The 16,682-nt window shown below is 44.7% G+C and overlaps 1 protein-coding gene across 6 annotated transcripts in view; it reads right to left on the bottom strand.

The window, feature by feature from the left end:
- TSHZ2 (teashirt zinc finger homeobox 2) overlaps positions 1–16,682 on the bottom strand; it is a 410,894-nt gene that overhangs the window by 69,811 nt on the left and 324,401 nt on the right. The window contains exon 3 of one of the 6 annotated variants that reach the window (XM_074347459.1): positions 1,734–8,780. The exons of the other annotated variants lie outside the window; for them this stretch is intronic. The gene's annotated coding sequence lies outside the window, so the exon portion shown is untranslated. Of the gene's footprint in view, positions 1–1,733; positions 8,781–16,682 lie in introns of those variants that run through there. 6 annotated transcript variants of the gene reach the window in all.

Below are 16,682 nucleotides of genomic sequence, written 5' to 3'. Positions count from 1 at the left end.
GTCATCACTATAGTATCTCTTTTATTAAAAATATTTCCTAGTTATTTGGGATAGAGAGGATTCCCTAAGAAAACTAATAGTAATATAATAATAATATCGATAGTCATTATTATCAAAAAATAGAAGGGCACACCAGTGCCATTCTGTTGAACTGTCATGTAAACAGTCCCTCTGAAGTCTTCAGAAAAGAGGTTACCTCCTTGTCCAGTTAAGTGTTGGCAGTGAAGGTTATTTTTTCAAGAATCTTATAACCAAATGAACCAACTGGATAATTAACCTGGATAATCTAAGCTTGAAAAGTGCATTCTGCATCCTCACCCTCCACTCCCGTTGCTGTTTTCATTGGATTTTAATAAAGGAAGGATGTGGGCTCCTCTTCTGCACTCTGTGTTAGAAACAGTCACAGATCTGCACAGAACAGGGCTTCACAACCCTCAGCCATTTGGAAAACAACCTTCATGAATTTTACCACGTCTGAAACTTATCCCTGTGTTCAATTATTTGCTTAAAATTTTTTTTGGAAAAAATTAACATACGTTTAAGAAACTTCACCTCGTTCTAAGAAACAATTCATAATATCATGGATACATGCGAGGTATTTTTATTTAATGATACAAAGCAGTACGTCATTGCTAAACAAAATCCACCCCCAACAGATATTACCTAAAATCACCTCTATTGCAGATAGTAGTAAAAGTCCTGCATTTTTGGAAACACTGGTATGGAAGAATTGATCAAATTTTAGTAAACCTTTCATAATGCACACACACACGCAATACACACACACAGACACTATCAACCTTCAAGGTGGGCTTTCCTTGACGTTGGTGACATTGAATTACTTTCACTGGGTAAACAGACTCAGAGTACGCTGTCCAGGTTGGGAACCAGTTTCTCAAAACTAGTTTTCGCCAGGCCAAAACTTTTTGCTACGTCCTTTTCCAGTGGTTTGATACATTTTCAACATCACAGCAACCTTTCCACTCTGGCTGATGACTTCCACGAGGGAAATCTGTGGCAAGATTGTAAAGACTCCGGAAGGAAGAGGATTTTAACCACAGATGCCTTTTGGTAATTATTAACTAGCAAGCCCCTTGGAAGAAGGCCATTTTCCCCCCACAGACTCTTGGGGTTGTTTTGACTTTTACCCCCCATGGTGTCAAAGGTGTCCCTTAGAAACTTTCCCATTTGATTTAATTGCTGTTTAATTCCTAAAACATTGCTTAGATTAGACATCGTGATTTATGGCACCATCGCTCTTCTCTTGGCGAAGACATCCCAAGAGACTGTCCACTCCTAATTGCCTGACTTTAAACAAGCGCATCTCTTCCGCGCCGTGAGCTTCCGACCCTGCTTAGGAGTCTCTGAAATACTATATCCTGGAGTCTGTGTCAGGTTACTTTCCGCCACTCAAAATTAACCTAATAATTTGAATGACAACTTAATTTACTTGCTCACTTTGTTTATTGAGGGCCTTTTATGTAGCAAGGGCTGTCTAGGTAAAAGAGATTAAAAAAAGCGAAACAGACAAAATAAGCAAAAAAAATCACCTGGTACCTGTCTTCACCAGGTGGTTAATCCAGGGTTTGAAAAGCCAGGGTGGGATGGAAAACATCGAATCCAGTGTTTCCCAAGAAAGAATAGTTTGTTTATTTTGTCACAATTTTTCCATATTATTGATCATCTCTAATGTTATTTTTCTTTAGTAATTTTATTTATATCAACTCACTTAAACATGTCATTATATTCTTTAGCTTGTCTTATGCAGGGTCTGTGAAGTAATAGGTTCCATGTGGCAGTTATATCTTCAAAACACATATTAAAATAAATTTTATAATAAGTAAATGGACCATTCAAATAAAAAGTAGTCATTAATCATACGACCTGAATGATTTTCACTTATTACCAGAGGCCCTCATTTTACATGTTGGAAAATGCTGACTTGATTTTCAAACGCATTAACTGAACTCTCCTCACGAGAAAAGGACTAAAACAGGGTTTAACTTTGTTGCGAATGTTCAGAGTTTACACCAAAACAGGGAGAAAACCTGTTGGGACTTTGCAAATTCAGTATGAATCTGAAGAGTTTTTTTTTTTTTTTTTTCTGGTTTCTAGCTTCAGCTTTGGGAGATTTTGAGTGAAACTTTCCTTGGCTAATTTTTTTCCTTAATCTTCTTTCCCTGCATTCTGTCCTATTATTTTAATCTTTTAGGCAGAATCGCCCCGTGAAAGCTGGCTTTTCTCTCAAGTATTCTGTCTTCACTTTTCCCTCAGCACAGAGACTGTTTATCAGGGAGGCTGTCGTCTAGGCCAGAAGTGGGCAAACTGTGGCCCATGGGATTTGGCCAGTAGCCTATTTTTGTAAATAAAGTTTTACTGGAGCAAAAACCCACCCACTCGTTCACGTCTTGTCTGTGGCTGAAATGCCAGAGATGAGTAGTTGCAACAGAGAAAACGTGAGGCCAGCAAAGCCTAAGACATTTACTATCCACCCCTTTACAGAACAAGCTTGTGGACCTGTGCTAATCAGTAGGTTCTGACAAAGAAGGAAGAGACAAGCAGTAATCCTGCTTCCAAGGTACTGGGAGAGCTCTATGTGTTTGGGAATTTTTAGGAGGAGGAGAACGATTGGGGAACAAGAGGTTGCAGGACTTCCCAAGATGCTAAGGTTCTGCAGGAAGATGGCAAAATCACTGCAGGAGGCCCTCAAGACAAATGAGGATCTTTGAACTGGAGTTTCATTCACAGGCTCGCTCCTCCTTCTCTGTAGTGTCCTGTGGGGTGCTTTGCTGATGTGAAGGGCGTAAGGGTAACACTCTTGAAAGGGATTATAAAACGTGATACCATGAGAACCAGGTCTTGACTTACACAAGCCTTATTCAAAATATATATCTTTGATCTAGACTTGCAATGACTCCTTGTCTGCTTCCACAGGGCCCAACATATTTTGCTGTCAGTCATGTCCGCCGTGATTATGTGAGGCACACTGACTTGTGGCATCTTTGGAGGAATAAAGATGGTCACAAATTCCGTGCTATTCTTGCCATTAAAAGGAGTCCACTTCCACTGTTTTGGAATCTGGCCCAGGCCTGTGACCCACTTTGAGTAATGTGCAACAGAAGTGACTTCCAAGTAGGTCATAAAACTGTGCAACTTCTGTGGGTCTCTTAGAGTGTGGGTCCCCTGGAAAGTCAGTGCCATCTGGGAAGTCTGACCACCCTGATATATCTCCATGGCATGAGCAAGCTAAACTAGCCGTATGGGGAAACGGGAGAGAGAGAGAGAGAAATAGAGAGACTCAGCTAGCACCCAGCTGCTCTAACCATCCCAGCTGAGATCCAGGTGTGGAGAAATCTATAACCATCTTGGATTTTCAACCCAGTAAAGCCTCCAGGTGACTCTAGCCCCAGCTGTCATCGGACTACAATTGCATGAGAGACCCCCAGTGAGAACCCCAAGCAGAGTCGGGTCAACTCCTCGAACTGTGAGAGACAACAATACATTATTTTGTGAACCATTAAGGTTTGGGCAGGTTTGTTACGCAGCACAGGGTAACTTGAACAGCGTATCCTTGCCGCCCTGAGGTCCTAAGGAGTCAGAGAAAGATGGCAGATCTGCTAGTGGTGCCAGCAGTAATCCCAACACACAGCATCATCTCTCCAGCCCAATTTAACACCACCCTTCCTACCGCTGACTGTTAGGATGACCCATTCATCTTGGTTTGCCAGGACTTTCTCAGTTGTAGCATCAAAAGTCCCCCTGTCCTGGGGATCCCCTTGGCCTGGAGCAAACCAGGACGATTGGTCCCCTGACTTGCTACACATTAGCCACAGTGACCTTCTTTCTCTTCTTTAAACACATCGAGTTTCTTCGAGCCTTGGAGGTGCAGCACATACTGGAATCCTTTCTTCTTTGGCTGACTCCCCTCCTTCTTCCTCGTTTTCCCAGGGGACAATTGTCCAACTTTGAAGACCAGGTAACGAGACTCTGACGACACTTGGTGCCTCTTCGTTGCACTAAACACAGTCCCCGATGGTGTGTATATCTGTCTGGCGGAGCTCCTCTCCGCTGCCGGGTGTGAGACTCAAGCCTGTGAGGGTTGTGCTCGTTCTTGTTGCTGTTGCCCTATCAGTGTTGGGCTTAGGAGGTGCTCGATAAACAAACAAACAAACAAACAAAAATGAACAAATGAAGGCAAACGGGCCAAGCTGGTTAGTAGCCAGAACCACAGTTTGTGTCTCAGGTGGAGGGAACGGTGTGACGATTGAGAACTTCTCAAATCCTTTTAGCTAGGAGGCGGTGGCCGGACTTGACCCAGGTCCCGCAGCCAGGGCAGGAAACACGGTCCCGGTGCACCAGAGTCTTTCTCAATCTCTCTAATGAGGGCAAAGGGCAGCCTACAGCTGGCTAATGTCCTATCTGATGGTCTTGATGCCACGGGGAGGGAAGGACCCACAGGGATCCTTCCTGGTGGGAAAGATGGTAAAACCAGCCGCGCTGTGGCTCCGGAAATTGCTCGCCTGTGTGCTCTGCCTCCTGCTCCTCCTCAGAAGGTTAAAAAGAGACAGAAATGCTGGGATGACGAATGGGAGCTTATAGAAAGATTTATTGGACAATTATCAATGTTTTTCCTCACTCAGCTTTCCTTTAGTAAGTCATTATTTCATTTGGGGACTAAGTACCACTCATATCAGCCCTCAGATTTTGTCATTTCATCTCCGTGCTTTATGCTGTTTTGTCGCCTTGATTTGTAGATGTATATGGACTGTGGATTGGAAGAATTTCTCACCAACTGAATTTAAGTTTTATTCTCCTGTCATTTTCATATGCATGCAGAGAAGATTTGATATGATTCTGTGTTTTTCAAACTGCAATCATTCATAAGCTACCTTCATAATATTTTTTGCCACATTCCAGAACCTATTTAATTGTTATTTTCTCAGTACTTTAAAAATTGACCAGTTTTTTTTTTTTTTAAGTTAGTCTCACCCCTAGGTCATAATTCATGTTATCATGGGTTGATGGGCTGGTGCGTGTGCGTGTGTGCGTGCACAAATGTGTGCACGTGTGTGCATGTACGTATACAATTCTCAGTGAAATAGATGCCTTAAAGTCATAATTAAAATGATGCCCATCAAAGCCATAATTTCATGAATTACGACTTGGGATAAAGCTATGTTACAAAGTCTTTTTTTTTTTTTTTCAATTTAAAATAATCCTACCAGTCTATGTAGTACATATATTGCATTTTGGAAAACAGTGATATAATCCAAGGTGCTCTGTTCCCTTTTAATAGGAAGCCAACTCGGAATTCCTAGTGTACAGGTAACCTGCGGCCCAGGATGAATCTTATCCAGGTTTCACCTGGACCCCACCCAGATCCTGGCTCCAGGAGCCTGGTGCTGTTGACCTGTGGCTCTGATTTTGTAAAGACCTCACTCACAGAATCTTAGATGCATCCTTAATTTCTTGCTTTCTCTAAGATTTCACCATCAGCCAAACCATCAGCAAATCCTGTTGACTCAACTTAATGTCCCGAATCCCACTATTTCTCCTGACTTCCACCCTCCTTTAAGTCATCGCCATCTCTCTTTGGGTTGACTACATTGTCCTCTTAACTGGTGTCCTCATTTCCACTGGATTAAAAACACAAGAGGAAGAAAGCCATTTCTAGTCCATTATGATGTACTGCATGCAAATACTCTCATTAGGGAAATAAGAAGAAAGACAATTTAAATATTTAAAACACTTGGAACACAAATGATAGAATAAAAAAGACCAAAATGATTGGATGGCCTCATAATAACATCTCAGGTCAAAATCAGATAGCTCCTTGGAAAATTCCACTGAACGTGTTTTCCTCACAATTTGTCATCCCCCTTGGACACAGCATATGGGGTGATCTTAAATTGATATGATATAAGAATAAATACCAAACCAGTCAAAGAAGTCAGTAAATGTTCAGAATTATAGAAAACCAAAGAAATGGGCTCTAATTGCATCGTTATCTAATCTCTACTTTTGAATACCACTGCTAAGAATGGACTCACTCATCTTATGTCATTTTCTTTTCTTGTGAACTTTTCCATTTTCTCCCAAGAACAAGACATCCATATTTTAGGGCCTGCTGTATTTTGTCGTGCAAAGCAGTAAAAAGACTCATCAGAAATGTGATGGAAAGGAAACTCATAAAGAGCTGGAGTCAGAAAAGGCCATAAAGGAATATGATTGGAAAAGGCATGGGACGCTTTTCTTCAAGCTCTTTATTCACTGGGACAAAGAAAGTGAGGAAGTGGTTTGGTTTTCTTCCACTGAATGCTCTGTATCATGATTTCTGTGGGTAGTTTTTCAGAGGGGTCCACTGGAGCTTGAAGCCTACAAGTCAGGAGGTTTCGAGCTTAAAAATGGCAGAGGAAATAAAGCCCCATTTCTCTTGAAATATTTTGCCACTAATCCCATGTTCAAGTTGACGCTGGACTTTAAATTGGTGTGGATGTTTGGAAGTTGATACAAGCGTCTTCAGGACGTAGCTGGGTGGAAAGATGAGCAAGGAGTCTTGCAGAGAGCTAGAAAAGCCAGACTCGCAGAGTCGGGCAGATGGATGGGAGCTTGCTGGTCCCAGAATCTGTACTGGGTTGAATAGAGTTGCCCGCAAAGTCATGATCATTGTATTCGGGTGGACCAATCCAATGACAGGTGTGCTTACAAGGACAGGAGAGGACACGGGCACACACAGATAGATGGAGGGAGAGGCTGAGAGATGCAACTGCAAGCCAAGGAACACCGGGAGTTGCCGGGAGTTACCAGAAAGCTCAGAAGAGGCAGGGAAGGACCCTTCCCTAGAGCCTTCCAGGGGAGCGCATCCCTGCTGACACCTTGATTTCAAACTTCTACCTTCCAGAACTGTCAGAGAATAAGTTTCTGTGGTTTCATGCCAGCCACTGTGTGGTACTTTGTACGACAGCCCTGAAAAATCATGCAACACAGTTCGAAGAACAGAGTGTGCCTGACCTGACCTAGGTCTTAGGGCCAGGACAAGCCCCTTTAGAAATCCAGACCAACTTTCTTCCATTTATTGCTCACTTCCTGGAGAGATGGACATCCTAAACTTTACAGGGCAGGTTTTTTTTGTTGTTGTTGTTTTTTAATCATATTGTGGTCCCTGGACTTTTAGGCCAGAATCTTCATCCTGAAGATTTCCCAGTAGAAGCTATACTCATCTGTAGTGGGTTGAACTGAGTCCCCCTAAAAGTTATGTTCAAGTCCTAACTGGTGGTACCTTTGAGTGTGACCTTGTTGGGGAATAGGGTCTTTGCAGACGTAATCAGGTGAAGATGAGGTCACACTAGATTAGGGTGGGTGATATGAATGACAGGTGACCTTACAAGCAGAGGAGATGCAGAGACTCATGGAGAAAAAGGCCATGCAGAGGAGAAGGCCGAGGTTGGAGTGGTGTAGCTACAAGACAGAGACTGCCAAGGACTGCTGGGAGCTGGGAGAGGAAGGGAAGACCCTCCCCCGGAGCCCTCAGAGGGAGCAAGGCCTGGCCGACACCTTGATTTTAAACTTCTGGCCTCCAAAACTGGGACAGGATAGATTTCTGCTGTTTTAAGCACCCAGTTTGTGGTAATTTACCACGGGAGCCCTGGGGCACTGATACACCATCCCCCAGCCAAACCCATCCCACACGTGTGTTTTGTGGGCTCACACAGTGTTGCTCGTTTTTAAATCTAAATAGTTGCTAATATTTACAAACAGAGATTTCACATAAAAACTATGATTTCTGTTTTTTTCCTTGAAAACTCCAAGGAGGCAAGAGGAAGTCTAGGATTTCCTCCCCACGTGGTGCGCATGGAGCTGAGCAGAGCCGCCCCTTTGTAAAGGTCTGCGTGGTCCGGCTCTGGGGTCCTGCCTCTCCTCAGGGCCGGGCTGGCTTGACCGGTTTACTCTCTCTGCTTTCTAGTCTACCTGCTTGCTTTCTTTGTCCTTATGCCCTTCATTGACTCAAGATTCTTTTAAACTGCGCTCCTCGTTTTAAGAGTGCAGAAAAGTGAAAGCCAGAAATAGAAGCTCCGCACCTCGCATCACAAAGCGTGTCTGAGACAGAGGAGGCCCGGGGTCCGGCGCGTCCTGCGGTGCCCTGCCGCTCCCACCTACAGAATGCCACAAGATGTTTCCCGGAGCAGACAGCCCAGACTTCTAGATTTCACACACCAGCTTTAAAAGACTTCAAGGAATTGACAAAGAGTTTCCCACATTTTATTTTGCCAAGAAAGAAGGTTTAAAAAAAAAAATAGAACACTGCCATTACCATCGTTTCCTTTAAAAAAGGTGATTTTATCACCAACAAAGCAGGAAACACACAAGCTCAGAGTAAAAATTAAAACCGTGTTGGCTCGAACAGGCTGTTCACGACGCTCCCTGAAACCTCCCCTCCTTCCTTCCTTCCTCGCTCCCACGCTCGCTCTGCCCCGCACACTGGCTTCCTCGCTGCTCTTTGAAAGCATGAGGTCACTCCTGCCGCAGGGACCACGCGTTCACTGCTCCCCGTCTCCGATGCACGCTTGCCCGACGTCTTGGAGGCTTACTTCTTCCAATCACCCAAGTCTCTACAAATGTCACCTCCTCAGCGTGGGCTTCCCTCGCTTGCTTGCACCCTCTGTGCTTCTGTGCCTGGTTTTCTTTGGACTCTGACTACGACCTGCATTGTCCATGTGTATTCATTTGTTCGCACTCTAATGAGAACTGCAGGGGAGCAAAGATTCTGTTTCCATCAACGCCTAGAACAGTGCCGGGCACAAGAAGATGCTGAATAAGTTGTATTGAATTGGATCAAATACAGTACAATACACTACAGTGACTAAATTTCACTTGTTCAAAAGCCCCCAATATCATCTTCATTTCCCCTCATGTTGCTGGGGACAGGCGAAAGTGTTATCCCATATTGTTACTGCTTTGGGGCTTGACTCTTGGCTAACACTGTGGTGATAAGATTTCCCTTGGGTGATATTTTGGTTTGGTTTAGCAGTAATCATTTTGCTTAAAAATCTTCTAGCCTTTAACTCCTCAACCTCCCCTAAAAGAACCCCACCTCCAATCAAAAAGCATGCGAACCAAAACAACAATCATCAAACAAATCACTGGGCAGCAATCCTTTGGGGGCCTCTGTAAGCTTCTGTAATGACCCTCTGTCCCAGCGCAGGGAGAAAACCAGGGCACGAGTCCAAAGTTTGCACATCACCTACTAACAGGTGCGCAGGAGCTCTGCATCCGTGTTCATCATTTTTTCATATCTGAAGTTCACGAAACAATAAAAATAAATAGATTTGTCTTTGGTTTTCATTTCAAGTCATCGGCTTGTCAGAAAAAAAAGAAGAAAGAAGAACCGTAACTTTATTCTCAGCAGTGCTTCCCATCTCAGGATTGTCACGCAAAGTAACTGTATGGAAAGCCGGTCTAATTTGGAGGAAGGAGAAGAACATGCTTGCAGAATTAGCAAAATTCTGAGTTGTCTGGCATTTGGAAAGGGAGCTGCTCTCAAGCACCAGGTAAGGGCATGGGCCGTGGAGCCAGATCCACGTTTGTACGTCCCTGATCCGGTCTTGTGGTCCAGGTCATCCGTCTGCAAAGCAGAGCTGACAACAGTGGGGCCTCATGGAGTTGTTGCCAGCATTGAATGAAATCATACATGGAAATCGCCTAGCTTAGAGTAAGAACTGAATGTTGACGTCTATGGTTGTTATTTGAAAAGATACGTGTTTCTGTTACTCTCAAGAAAGGGCAATAACATAAGCTATTGACCAAAAGGGGGAAACAGGGAACAGCGTCTGGTGTATCAGCTCCACCTTAATAATGACACACCTAACACGACGGGTCCCTCCTCCTTGCCATGCCCTTGCCGTAGCCTCTCTCATCTAACAGTTACACCAGCCCTGTGAAGGAAGGCCTATTCAGAGGAGAAAACGGACCGGCAGAAGCTGAGTCATTTTCCACAAAGGTGGCGAGAGGTAGAGCTGGCACTAGATCCCAAGCAGTTGAATTCAGCACCGAAACGTTCATTATCATGCTTGGAATCAACCCACGTGTTTGCACGCAAAAAAGGGCAGAACTATTTTTAGAGGATTTATTTCCTTAAACGGGCTAAATGTCTTATTACTTAACTTTCATGACAGACAGACAGACATAAGGCCAGACAGGAAGACAATAACGTATCAACTCTGCAGGAGAAATCTCGGTGTAACTGTGACATTGCTCAGTTCCCAGTCAACGTTCTCTGTGTAGAAACCCCCACTTGCAAAGCCCTGGACACGACAAGCCCTCCAAAAGCAGGTGGAGTGGCGAACTAGGGAGAGGGCAGCGCGGAAACCCTGCTGTGTGTGCTTCAGGGCTGCACACCGAACGAACCAGCTACAGGCCCCGATTGGGAGCGCTGTTGACAACCCCCTGTCCCCTGTGCCCGCGGCACGCCAGGAGCCTATGGTTAAGAGCCAATTTGGCCACTTAGGAGAATACTTTTGAACCAGAAGTCAGGCCAATTGTTTTTCCCCAAACATCACTCTTCATGACAAAAGCACCCTTCATTCTCTGGCCTTGGCTTCTTCAGGAGCCAGAGAAATACAAACACGTTCAAGGACAAAGATTTTTCTCGACTTGAGGAGTAGGGGCACCTTTAGTAATGGGCGAACTAATTACCCCTCGTGTTTCAGGGAGGGTTTCTGCACACTTGCATTGTTGCTCTTGGCACGTGGGGCCGGCATCCTGGAGGGGGGCCGTTAACGCCTTCGTGCTTTACAAAGAACATCTCTTTCCTGAAACCCGAGCTGTCCCGGGCCACAGCAGGATGACAGAGGACTTGGCCGTGGCTGTGGAAATGGAGCCATTAGAAGTAATCAGGCCTTTGCCCAAATAGTGGCTTGGATGAGAGAGGGTGGGAAGCCTCCTGCTGGAAGCTCTGCTGGGGTTGGCAGTCGCATCCTGGGAGCGTGGGCACGGCTCTGCCAAGGCAGCGCCCCTGTGCCAAGGCCTGAAGCTCCATGAGCCAGTACGGCTTTTCTATTTGGGGTTTTCCCACCGGGATCTCCAGCTACACGCCATTCCCAAGTGTTGGAGGAAAGAAAAATCACAAACTTCCCCATCAAGTACTGACACTTCAAGGAGCTGCTTCCAACATTCTGGATATTTGGGGAAGGGGGCGAAAACACACGAGGCCAGATAATCCTCATTTATGGCCTGTTTGCTCTCTGCCTTCCCCCGCCCCTCTTCCCTTCCCATCCTGCAGGCTCAGGGGAGATTTGGGGCAGGGTGTAAACGACAGGCCACCTGCATCACTTCCTGGGTTTTGTTTTAAAAATACTATGAAGAAAGGAAAGTTTGAACATCCTAACGTTGCCAAGAACTTTGCCCCGCTGGCTGGCAGCCCTCTACAGAGATGACAAATCCCCAGGCTTTCCTTGGAAGGCCAGAAGATCTTGCAAGTCTGGGCTTTGCCTTCTGACATGGTGATATTTGCTGAGTGGAAGTACCGTCTGCGGGGTGGACCCTCTCTGGCCCTCCACCGTGCCCACCGCTCCTGGAGCAGCGAGCCAGACCCCAGGCCTCAGGGCCGAGTGTCTTTGCTATTTAACTCTCTTGAGCGACATCTTCCCCGACCTGCCATTAAAAAAAAATCAACACCCTCACCTCCAGCCCCCTTCTTTCTCTTCCCTGCTTTATTTTTCTCTATAGTGCCTTTTACATTTCCTAGAATCCACATGCTATGTATGTGTTTATTATCAGCCTCTCCCAACTTGATGAGGGAAATGATTTTGCCTGTTTTGTTCACCGCTGTGTGTCGAGTGCCTGACACAGAGTAGGTGCTCAGTAAATATTTGTTGAATGAAAGGACAGATGCTCTGTGAATCTATGTTTCTATTGAAAGTGGGAAACCAAAGATGTTTCTAGCTGCGTGACTTTTCCTGCACCCAGACAGCCTTGCTCATTCATGTTATCTGCTTTATTTCTGTGGGTCTGACATGGCAACCCATGGAGGCCAGAGATCTGTTTACAGGGCTGGGTTCTTCACTGCTGGAGAAGGTAAACTGGTGAGGCCACTGTGGGAAACAGTATGGAGGTTTCTCAAAACACTAAAAACAGAACTGCCATATGACCCAGCAATCCCATTCCTGGGTATATACCCAAAAGAAATAAAAACACTAATTTGAAAAGATACGCACCCCAATTTTCATAGCAGCATTGTTTACAATTGACAAGATAAGGAAGAGCCTAAGTGTCCATTCACAGATGAATGGGTGAAGAAGATGTGGTGTATGTATACAATGGAATACTACTCAGCCATAAAAAAGAATGAAATTTTGCCACTTGCAACAACACAGATGGACTTGGAGGCTATTATGCTAAGTGAAATGAGTCAGACAGAGAAATTCAAATACCATATGATATCACTTACAAGTGGAATCTAAAAACAGACAACAAACTAGTGAATATAACGATAAAGAAACAAACTCAGATATAGAGAACAAATTAGCAGTGGGGAGAGGGAAGGACCAGGGGATTTAGAGGTACAAATTACTATATATAAAATAAGCTACAAGGAATATTTTACAGCACAGGGAATATAGCCAATATTTTATAATAACTATAACTGGAGTGTAACCTTTAAAAGTTATAACTCCTATGTGATACACCTGTTACTTATATAATATTGTACATCTGCTACACTGCAATTAAGAAAAGAAGACCGGTCCAGAATCAGGAGAGAATCTCCATCCTGAAAGGGCCACATGTGGGGGTACTCAGTATCCCAGGGACCCTCTCTTGGCATGGTACAGTAGTCCCAGCTTGACAGATCCTGGAACGGCCGCTCTCAATGCTGTCACACACAGTGTCCTCTTTTTCAAACCAATGCATTGGGACAGACTATCTCAGTTTGGGTTCTCTAGAAATTGACCCTGGGACAAAGACATGAGTTTAAGTACCAAATGTGGAAGATGATCCCAGGAGGCGGGAAGGGTGTAGTGAGACAGGGAAGGGCCAGGCGGCAGTTTAGGATGCGCGATCAAGGGAGTTACCGCCAATGGGCAACTCAGGCTCATTCCCACTGGGACCTCGAGGTGGGTCTCATCTGAGGGGTGTGTATTCTCCACCAGCTCGCCATGTGCCATTGGTCAAGGGCTGCTTCAAGGGCAAGGGCAAGGTCCTGAGGCTGTGGTGGCCAGCGGTGGCAGAGGACATCTTTCTATGTATGGGAAGGTGTGCTCCAGGGAGCAGCGGAGTCTGCTAAACACGCCCATTGCAAACTACAGCCCTTTATCTACAATCATGACTTTTTAAAGGACAAATAGAAGGACAACATTTATAATGAAGTATGTATGTCACCATTTAAATACTCGGGCTTGATACACTGGAGTCCATGGTAAAGCAGTCAGATGCCTGCCCTCACGCATAGCAACACTGAACTCAACGGCCACAAATACAGATGGGGACGTGTGTGTTACACCAAAGACATGACCGCCACTCACGGTATTGCCCTTCAGTGTGATGTTTCCATACGTGGAACGAGTCTTGGTTTGGCTAGAACAAAATAGAATCTTTTTTCAATATATATGGTAGTCGCATTCTTGTAAAAATCAGTGTGTTAACACTGTGTGAAGAATGCTTTGTGAGCTTACGTCAAATGGACTTATGGTCTAGGCTCAGAGAATTATAAATGGGTGCTTCACCCATACGAACGTCTAGTGGACATTCAAAAGTCAGATCCCAGACAATGCTTCATGGTGTGGGACTGTCTCATGCACTGCAGGACATCTGACATCTCTGGCCTCTGACCACTAAGTGCCAGTGTCACCTCTAAGTCTTTGTGACTATTGACTCCCCAAAGGAATTTCTGGAAAATCCCCTAGGGGCAGTATCACTCCCACCTACGAACTGCTGATTTAAAGAAAGGGTGGAGGATGGAAACTCCAAGAATGACTGAGACATGATTTCCTATTAACTGAGATGAATGGGGATTTGAAATGAAAAGGAGTTGAGTTACAGGAAAGAGAGCTTTGGTTGGGCAGGTGCCTTTGATTGGGTGGCCAGATTCATACGCACTCCGTGAGCCAAGAGGAACGCTGGAGAATCAGCTGCGTATGACCCACGGTGTTGTCACTGTTTTCTGGAGAACCGTCATTTATCACCAGGGCAATACCTGCCTATTACGTTGCAGGCCTGCGGAAGGTGCTAAAAAATTGTCATTTGTCCTGAAGAACAGTTTCCTGCAAAAGTGTCATTCTTTCTTGAGCCGGCATCTAAATTCAAAGATCCTGGGCTAATGATAGAGGAGTTTGCTCCTCTTCAGGGTGTGTGCACCAGTGCAGAAGAATCTGACAGGTTTGGGGGTGTGTTGTCTTTTTACCTGCCCTGCAGCAGTGACAGTGCGGAAAAGGCCCTTGAACACAGCCGTGCTGGGTGAATCCTGGGGGCCAGGCGGGCAGGGAGGTGCAGTCTATGTGGAGAATTCGGTGCCTGTGGGTTCTCTATGCTTCATTTATTCCAAAGCAAAGCCTGAACCAGCCCTCTAGGGTGAGACAAAGGAGAGGCTTGAGGCAGCTTCTCTGTGCAAAAGACCCATAGGAGCTGAAGGGGAGGAAGATTGGCTACTGGCATTGAACCAGACATACAAATTTCTAACATACATTTTATCACAGCACGAGGGTTAAGAGGGCTGGCTTTGGAGCCAGTCTTGCCACATTTGATATGCAGGTCCATCATTTACAAACTCTGGGTCTTGAATAAAGTGCTTAATCCTTAGCACCTCAGTTTCCCCATCTGAAGAATGGGGATAATGCTAAATTTGGGGCTTTGTAAGGATTAGGTAAGGTAATCCACATAAAATCTGAACACAATGCCTAGCACACTGTAAGAATGTTCTAAATGTTGGTATTATTAAAATTGGGACAAAATTACAACTTCTTGGAACAACAAAATATCACTTGTTTGGCATGCTGGGGATAGAACAAACTGTCATTACTACAAGCTTAGTGAATTCAGGACAGTATCTTACCAACTCCTAGGACTCTAGTGGCCAGCACTGTGCTTGATGCAGACTAGAAGTTCAAAAAAAGCTTATGGACTTCGGGTGACAGAGGTAGAAAACTCAGGTCAGGGTACACAGAGTAGGCGCGCCAGGTAAGCACATTCCACCATTCTAGCCCTGAATAAATTACATCTCAGGACACAGAAGGAGATGCTATGTGTTAACAGGCAGCATACATGATTAAGGATAAAATGAGGTGTCTTATTCTAAATTATTTTCTCATTACTATCTTGTGTTTCTAATATATCATATGTATTTATACCATATTTACAAAAATTTCTCCTCTTGTTTTGAAGTCTTGGTTTTCCACCAAGATGCTTCCCTGTCTCAGAGAAACTCAGCAAGGGCTTTAGCATGAACTAAAGTCTACTGAGGTTGCACCCCTTTACGGAGCCAAAGTCAATGTAGGAGTTGGGTGGCTGCCATATTTATTAATCCTTTCATTAGTCCCAGAGCCTGGAGACATCTTGATAATGATGCCTTAAGGATAACTTTCCCCCCACGATGTTTGTTGAGAGACTGGCCAGTGTAGTGACAGAACTGACCAAGGGTTGCATCCTGGCTTTGCTACATGATGTGTGGAATACCACTTAGCACCGCTAGCATCGCATTGTTAGCGTGTGATCTCGCTCCTGGCCTCCTCTCTGACTTTATCTCCTATGTCTCTCCCTGTTCCTCCACCGATCTTTCTGTTCCATCCCCGGGGGCCTTCTTTCTGTCTGTCAGATATACCGAGCACACGGTTCAGAGCCGTTGTGTTTGCTGGCCCTCTGGCCCAGGCCTTCACCACATCAGGCAAATAAAGGCTATAATAACCCGATGTCAGCACAGTTACCTTTTTTGCCAAATTAGTGCCGGCGCAGAGCTAGCGTTGTTGGACTTAACACATGAAAATATGACACGCTCAGTTAAATTTGAATTTCAGATAAACAAGGAATAATATTTTTGTATGTCTCCTGCAGCCCTATTTACAGAAGCAGTTTAATCTTCAGAGATTTTAGAGTTACAGCTAAGTGACTGTGGTCCTATATTATTTCCCCTATTTGACAGGTTAAGGCATAGAGAGGTTAAGTAACTTGGCTCAGATCACACAGCAAGAAAGCAGCAGAGCCAGGTTCTGACTCCAGCCACTCCTGGGCACCTTTATATGAATGAAGGGCTCTGAGGCCGAGCTTCACCTCCAAAGCAGTCTGGTAACTCCTGCTTCATGGAGTTGTTCTCAGGGTCAAAGGAAATGAACATACAAACCACCCAATGCGCAGTAGGCCTGTGGTCGATAGCACCCGTGGATTCAGGCTAAGAGAGCCACCAGGGAAAGATACTACAGAGGGGATACTTTTAACCAGAAAAAAGCATGCCATCTTGGAAAGAGTAGTTAGTGTTTTTTCTTTGTTAGACATATGTCCACCATAGGTATTTGGTTTTTGGTTTGTAAAATAAAAAACATTTACAGGATTCTTGGTTTTTAAAACAAAAACATCTAAAGCAGTCCTCTCATAAGGGAAGGAAAAAGGATTTTCTTGCCTGGATCATCTGCCAGCTGAGTGAAGTTTTATTTTTGCTTCATCATATGGCAAAGGGCCATTAAAAAAAAAAATCTCTGATG

Source organism: Camelus bactrianus, chromosome 19 (genome assembly GCF_048773025.1).
Source record: "Camelus bactrianus isolate YW-2024 breed Bactrian camel chromosome 19, ASM4877302v1, whole genome shotgun sequence".
Lineage (NCBI taxonomy): Eukaryota > Metazoa > Chordata > Mammalia > Artiodactyla > Camelidae > Camelus > Camelus bactrianus.
This window is presented reverse-complemented; position numbering and strand designations above follow the sequence as displayed.